Below are 8,003 nucleotides of genomic sequence, written 5' to 3' on the forward strand. Positions count from 1 at the left end.
AAAACAAACGTAACCAATAAAATACTCATATAATAACAAATACTGGGGCCCGTTAGAAACATGTCCAAGCATAAATCCATCTTTCTCTCTCTTAGAAAAAGAAAACAATCCAAACCTCACTGATAAAATCAACCTAGTGTTAAGCAAAACCCAAAATCAACCAAAACTTCACCAGAAAGTTTTTCTCCGTCCCGGGACAATATTGTGTAGGAATACAGGTACCGTAACTTCTTTTTGCACTGACAAAAAACATGTTGGACTTATTTGATTCAATAGTGGACACTAGTTGCACACAAATGTTTTGCTTTGGTAGAAACTTAAACAACTGAGTTAAATCAACACAACCTTTTCATATTCAGTAAACCTGTGCATTTTGTGTTCATAAAACACGATTGAAACATGTTCAGATAGAGTAAGTTGAGCTCCTGGAATATTTTAATCCTTCACAATTCTGTCATTTTTTCAACACTATTCAATAACTGTTATCCAAATACTACTCGGTCCCTTAAATACTACATGTTGTCTTCATATTGCATACGGTTCAACAAAGTCTAGATTCTGGTTACCATAAAAATTGAATGGGTCTACACCAACTACCATCCTCCTATCTTTATCCTGGTTGCAGGAGGGCTGGGAAATAACCCTGAAGTGATAGGTTACGAGGCAGGGTGCACCCTGGACAGTTCACCAGTCTATTACATAGAAACAAACAACCATTTACACTTACATTCACGGATAATTTAGAATCATCAATTAACCTAGCTCTAATAGCTGCATGACTTTTCACTGTGGCAGGAAACCAGAATACCCAGAGAGAAACCACTGCAAACTAGCCAGACTGTGGACTTGCACCCAGGACCTTCTTACTGTGGAGCAACAGCACTAACCAGCATTCCAACAATGTAGGAAATACAGGGAAGCTATGATTTCCTGTATTTGAGGCAGAATTCTTTTGTGCTTGCCTTTGACAGGTTAATCCACAATAAATACCAATAGCATGCATGTGGTGTGTGTGTCGTTGTCTGCCTCATAACTCCAGTGATTTTCCTGCAATTTGAAATCTTATGCGGTCTTGTGAATTCTGTGAGTTCAGCAACTAACCACTCTTACTAGATTGTATCGTGTCATCTCAATGAGAACAAATTGAGTTGTTGAATTTTGTACAGATCTTTAAAGCCTGAGGTAATTGTGTTAAATACACGTGAGATGCTTACGTAAATCCAAGGGCTGGCCCCCTTTTCTTTTCTTTTTTTTTTTTCTTTTTCTCAGTGTGTTCCTCCTTCAATTAAATCTCAATCACAAAAATGTGGCGCTCCGAAATAAGGCTCACACCATTAATTCATCATTTTCACTCTGTACCACTGCTCCTTATCAGGCTGTGTGAAGCACAGTAAACAATTCAGTCGAGGCCTTGAGCCATAAACAGACATCACTCACAGACATTGTTTTCATAACCAAACTGCTTTAGACCCTGTCCCCTAAATCTACACAAATGCCCTCTGGGTGACAAGAAATGCATTTAACCAATAAACCATCAATGGCTTCTTGTTGTTGTAACAGATTCTGTATTTGGACGTTTGTGTGCAGCATTTTGCGTATCAGCATAGCATTTGTTAGTAAAGCATTCTTCATTGCATCAGCGTGTGTGTGTATTACTCTTCATTGCACAAGCGTGTGTATATGTGTGTGTGTGGATCACTTCTCAGTGAATTGAATCAGCATTTCGATTTGTGTGCGTGTGTGTGTGTCATTTCTCAGTCAATCAACGAGTGCATATGTGTTCATATGTGTGTTTCTCTTGATTCTGAGTCAGTGTATGTAGATGTGTGTGCTTGTGTGTGTTTGTGTGTGTGTTTGTGTTCATCACTTTCCTGTTCTGGTGTTCTGGGTAAACCAGGGCCTGAAGCGCGCTCTGGGGTCCTGCCCTCCCCCTTTTCAGTCCGTTTAGGTCCATTGGTGCTGCTGCCCAAAGTTCTGTCCATACTGGTTCTGGCCCCAATTGAGGCAGTCCTTTTCTCCAGTTTCCTGCATCTTCTCCTTGTCCAGCTCCTCCTTAACTTGACCCTTTTGCTTCTGCATCTCCTTCAGGGTTTGCTCCTGGTGTTGGAGCTTCTCGTCAGGTTTGGCAACCTCCTGCTGCAGCAAGCTCCGGCCTGATTTCAAGTCCTGTATCTGGGACTCGAAGCCTAACAGATGGGTTCGATTAGCAGCCAGCTCCTCCTGAGCCATGCTCAGTTTCTGCTCTGATGCCTTGAGCTCTTACTGAGGGCAGAAACCTCAGAGTCTTTTCCGTACACGTCAGATTGAAGTTTATTGGTGTTTTCCTTGCTTTACTCCACGGCCTTCTGCAGCCCTGCTGTCCAGCTCTTCTCAGAGGTCAGCCCCTGACCGAGCCCCGACACCTGTGCCTTCAGCTTATGTACTTCTGGTGCTTTTGTCCAATCTGAGGTGCCTCCTGACCTCAGTCACTCCTCATGTCTCTGGCACGCCCTTTTTGCTGCCCGATCATCCGTGTTGGTCCGTCACTGTCCTGCACAGTTTTAATGCAGAGTTGTTAAGGTCAGCATTCTTTTACTCGGCCTCACTTTTCATCCGGGCTTAATAGGCGCCTCGTCACAGCTCTGTCAGCTGAAGCTGTCTGGAAATCTCCCCCGTGTAGTGAAACGGGCCTTGGATTTAACGTTCTCCGTCTCCGCTGCATGAGATCTTTTTCCTGCAGCACTGTTGACATTCTCAGACTGTTGTTGTGGGTCCAGCTGCTGTAGCATTTAGTCAGGGTCACATCAAAGATGGTAGAAGGGAGAGCAAAGATGGTAGAGGGGAGAGCAGGAGTCCAGGTCAGCCTCGGCTTTCCAGGCCGACAAAGCAGCCTGTAATTAAGCATAAAGAGAAAAAACAAAAACAAAACAAAAACAGACGAACAGGAAAATGATGTTGTTTTGGCTGTGTTATTCAGAGAGGGGCCAGGCCCTGTGTCAGCCTTCTCCCCCCTTTTTTTTGTTTTTTCTCACTATATAATCAACTCCTAACCCACCAAGTTGACAGGACAACACAGGTACACGTTAAAATTCTTAAGATCATGTTTAATAATTCAAAAAAGGAATTTTATTTCATTCAGTAATCACTTGTATTAATCAATCAGAGGAAAACATGTCACAATTTGACTCTTTTAACCACTAAATTTGATGTTTCATCACTGGTTGGTCATACCAGTGTCTTTCTTTTTGAAGTCAAGTTGTTGTCCTGCAACCCAGAGAGTTTATTTGTTAGTAGTAGATAAACTTTATCATGTAACAACAGGTGTATGTTAAGTTTTGCTGCTTTAACCTTGCTGGAAAATCTTCACGTGTTCATGAATGTAAGCTGTTTCTTCATTGCGTGTGTGTGCGTTTGTGGGTGGGTTATTTTAACTTCTTTTTTTTTTCTCCAACAAGGCATTTCTCTAATTGTGTGTGTTTTTAATTTTGTTTCCCAAATTTTGATTTCCCACCTTAAATAACAGCATTCCATGTCTTCAGCCAGGAATTAGAGCTTGCTTGTGAGATTCAGGGACACATGGTGCCAAAAACAATTCAGTGAAAAACTTGCCTGAAAATTTCCAGTGATGGTAACCGATATCTGGAGGAGAAAATGTCCTTTAAGCTTCTTTTTGGGTGGGGACAAAGTGAGAAGTCAAGCTGTAAAATTTTGAGCCAGAGCTTGGCCTGTCTCTCGTCCCAATTTTGTTGATCTATCCTTTTGCTGCTGTACTCAGGTTTCCAGGTTGAGAGAAATCCACCTGTATTAAGAGACTAAAAAATTCATTTACTATTTTTCTTAAAACATCCATTTGGTTCATCTGCCTAGATTTTACTCTCTTTCTCTCCTGGTGCATAGTTCACACAGTCAGGCAGTTGCCTTTTATGGGCATGCAAATTTCCGGTCACAGACACAAAGGTACTCACCCCCAGCAGCCGCAAATCCATTCTCCGTAGTCATTCAAAACTTTATTTATAATATTATAATCAGCAAAATCAGCGTTTTAATTACAGGCATGTATCATTGTTTGCAAATCATACTTATAAAACTCAATAACACGCTAAACAGGAAGTCCTCTGTGGGCTTCACAGCAGCCACCTCATTTGCATGTTCACACACTGTCTAAAAATAGCTCGCAGCGCTACAGCGCGCTGTCGTCACACACAGCCTCGTTTCACACTCAACTCTCTATTTTATTTTACAAAGACGTCTTATATTTACAATCACTCTCAAGCCTGAAAGTTTTAGCGCCTAACAATTTTGACAAATTTAAGATAACGGGTCCAACCGAAGAAAGTCCAACTTTTTTGTACTCAATTAACCAGTATAAGACTCTAACTGTATCTGGCCTCATCTCTAAAATCCCTAACTCAATTTAGAGTGTCCAAAAAAGCGCAGATACTGTTCAACACGGTAAGGAGACTCTAACTCCTAGCTTATTCCAGGATGCCCTGTACCCCACAGTCAAGCCAAACTGAACTAACCCTGTTCGCCGACAGGTCACGGTCGCGCGTCCGCGGCCAGGAGGGAGCGTAACCTCCGGGCTATGCGCCTCCTAGTGGACTCTAACCACCATTCTTAAATAATTTATAATACTTTTAAACCGCCGTCAACCCTCTAAAACAAGAGTATGACTGACGCAGATGCAATGTTATGGACAATGGAGACTCTAACTCGCAACATGGCCAACACAGATGCAATCCTTAAACCAATGGAGACTCTAACTCACAAAATTACCAATTCCCTATCACACTACCTGGGACTCGAACCCAGTATTATTTTCCTTTATCTTGGGACTCTAACCCAGTATTATTACTTATAAGCTTACTTCAAGTTTCAACACTCATGAGATTTTTCATCAAAATCAAAACAGGCCTTCACCAGTAATTTCAGTGAGTAGGCTTTTAATTTATACAGTCCAATTTGGCACAGTTTGGATTTACATTCAACAGGTTGTGCCTCACCTTTAGATGTGCCGGCTTGCCCACTCACGTCAGACCACTGGCTCGTGCCTGCCCGTTCAACCACCTCGGACCGTCCAAACCTCAAAAACTTCCACCCCAATACCACAGGACGAGCCCCCAAACTGTTACGGATTCAAATATTGGGGATGGATACAAGAGGAAAACCAAAAATAACCACACTGGTCCGGCCGGGTCAAGTCAAACGATGATTTAATGAACACACGCGTGGGAGATGGACACCATACAGCAGACAGCATCAGATCTCAAAATGGTGGAGCCTTGATCAAACTCTTATAGCCTCTAGTGGCCCCCACCTAATCATAAAAGCCTAAACATTCACATTCTTTCTCTCACACAGCGCCTAAGCTACGACCTTGGCTCCCTGTTTATCTGCTCCTGCTGAGATGGGGCAGAATGCTCTGTTCTCATCTAACCAGACAAATAAGGCGATGACTTTCTGCAAACAGTATTTCTTATAACTCAGCAATATAATGCATCATAAAACAATATCATTCATTCACAATAAATCAACAGTCTGATGTAATGCAAATCAGTTTACCAAATGTAATAGTGATCACCTTCTTCTAATTCAGGAGAATAATGCAAACTAAAACTACATAATAATTCACAATCATTAATTAGGGGTCTAACATGGCATAAAATAATATTATAATCCGACAAAAGACAAAGTCCTTGGACAGTGTCTAAAAATAAAAGACCTTACTCTGACACACACCTGAAAAGTGATTGCTCAGAAGGGAGTGCTTTTGTATGTGATGATCTCCTGTCTCAAACACAACCTGCTCTGGAGAGGCTCCTTGTGCCGTCTGCACCAAAATGCTATACATGGGGTAGGAGACCAGTGCTGTCAGCCTTGAATGAAATCTTACCTGACTAAAAGACCTTACAGTTCACACACAACAGAATCAATGGTCTCTTCAATGACTTTGATTTCAACTCTGAGTCGGTCCTTTCTTATTTCTCTAACAGTTTAGGGAGCTTTTATTATTTAAGTGGTAGTTTCTCCTCCTTCTGAGCAATAGACAATGTAGACATTGTACGGAGACACATTTGACATGTGACCCATATGAAATCTCTGTTTAATCATAGAATTATGGCTCTTACCAAGATTTTCTTTTTTCTTTGTTTGTTTGGTTTTGTGCATCAAGATGGACTACTAAACTAAATAGCCTTATCAATCTGCATCACAGATTACCGTTAAGTAACATCCAAATACAATACTACAGCTAGAGCCCAGAGTCACAACTTATGATAAGAACAGCTGGATCCATATACAATCTCTTCATGAAGTTTTTTTGTCAAGTTTTTCGAGCTTTTTCCTTTAGTTTTCCTTTAATATTTATCGATTTGAGTTATGTTTCTGTTTTTCCTTAACCTCCTAAGACCCGAACTCTTCCATGGCATGCATTTTTAATTTCTCTTTGATATTTGAGGATATTGGGACCCGATGAATGTAAAAACAAAGAATTACCAGATTTGATTGGGGGTTTTTTTGCCAGATTTTTGTTTCTAAGAAAAATGAGAGCCACATATGAGGATATTTATTTAAAATTTCAATAGAACAGTGGCAGTATAATGCCCTCGTAAGTGGATATCATGCCCTTGTCTAGCAAAATTTAGTATGGGGTTAGCAACCCTTAACACCCAAAGAGCTGTTTCGACCCAGTTTCCACAGAAAAGAAAACACTGGTAGCCGCAAATACTTTTTGACATCTAAAATGAAGATAACACTGTTATTGTTTTTTTTACCTTTATGCTTTGTATAAACAACTAAAGTGGGTTGCTTATGAAATACATGAAGTGCTACAGAGAAAATGTAATTTTATTTATGTAATGAACAAATTTTGAACTCTTAAAAAATAAAAAAGGAAAGACACCCAGGTGAAGGTCTCTTTTAAATGAAGCTGAAGCTGAAGTTAAATCATTCATATAGCAAACAAAAACTGTAGTGAGCCGTCACCCTTATATCACCTTTGGGATTTCGCAGCCTGTAGCGGAGCCTTGACCTGAATTTTAAAAATAATTGGAAAACAGCACTATGCTGCTAATAATTGGAAAATAATTATTTGCAAAATATCTGCATAAATATTTATTTTACGTGGTTAATGTGTGCGGCAGGGCGTGGGCTGAAGTGCTGCTGCAGGGGAGGCGGACGCACCTGAGCGGCACCCGCAATCAAGCCTCGCCGGCTTAAAGTTTGTGCTCTCTCTGCTGTCATGTTGGTGTGTGTCGGGCTGTGAGCTGCAAAACTACAGCTGGCTGTGTGGGTACACCAACCATGTGTGAAAAGTGGTCAATAAAGAAAAAAGCATGCAAACATCGTCGGGTCTGCCGTGGTATATTTACAATGGGACATCTGCTCCTGAACCTCTGCGCAGGGCGCCTGCTGACCGGGGCTGTACGAAGTCTCTAGTAAGCTGTCATCTGTGAGGCGTGAGCTGTGTTTGTTGTTACCATAGTTCATGGAGGAGAATAGCTGCTCACATACATATGTGAATCCGAAAATCCATACTTGGCCTACCTGGGGTTGAAAGTCTCGATAAACGCATGGCATTTCGGCGGGTATGGTTTATGCGAGTGTGACACTTATTTTGAGCGATGAAAAATAATAACATAATTTTACTTTTATATTTCAAGATCACAATGAACTTCCAATTTGATTACAAGTTAAAAAAGAACTACCACAAATAAAATACACTTCAGTTAAATACTTATAATTTTTTTCCAAACCACGTGGAGCCGCAGTATAAGGACTAAAGAGCTGAAGGCGGCTCCAGAGCCACATTTAGGGTTGACTAGACCCCTGGTCTAACACCAGATGAATGACAGTTTCCTCATATCTTCTCTGTTTTTAAGAGACCTTCCTGTTTGAATGTAACTCAGCTACTAGTTTGGGGTAGAGTGCTTTTACAAAGTTTCCTTGTTTCTTTTTGTTTTATCATTTATCGTTTCCTCATTTCTCCTCTTTAGAGTGTTTTCACCTGCTTCTACTTAGTTCCT

Source organism: Neolamprologus multifasciatus, chromosome 23 (genome assembly GCF_963576455.1).
Source record: "Neolamprologus multifasciatus chromosome 23, fNeoMul1.2, whole genome shotgun sequence".
NCBI lineage: Eukaryota > Metazoa > Chordata > Actinopteri > Cichliformes > Cichlidae > Neolamprologus > Neolamprologus multifasciatus.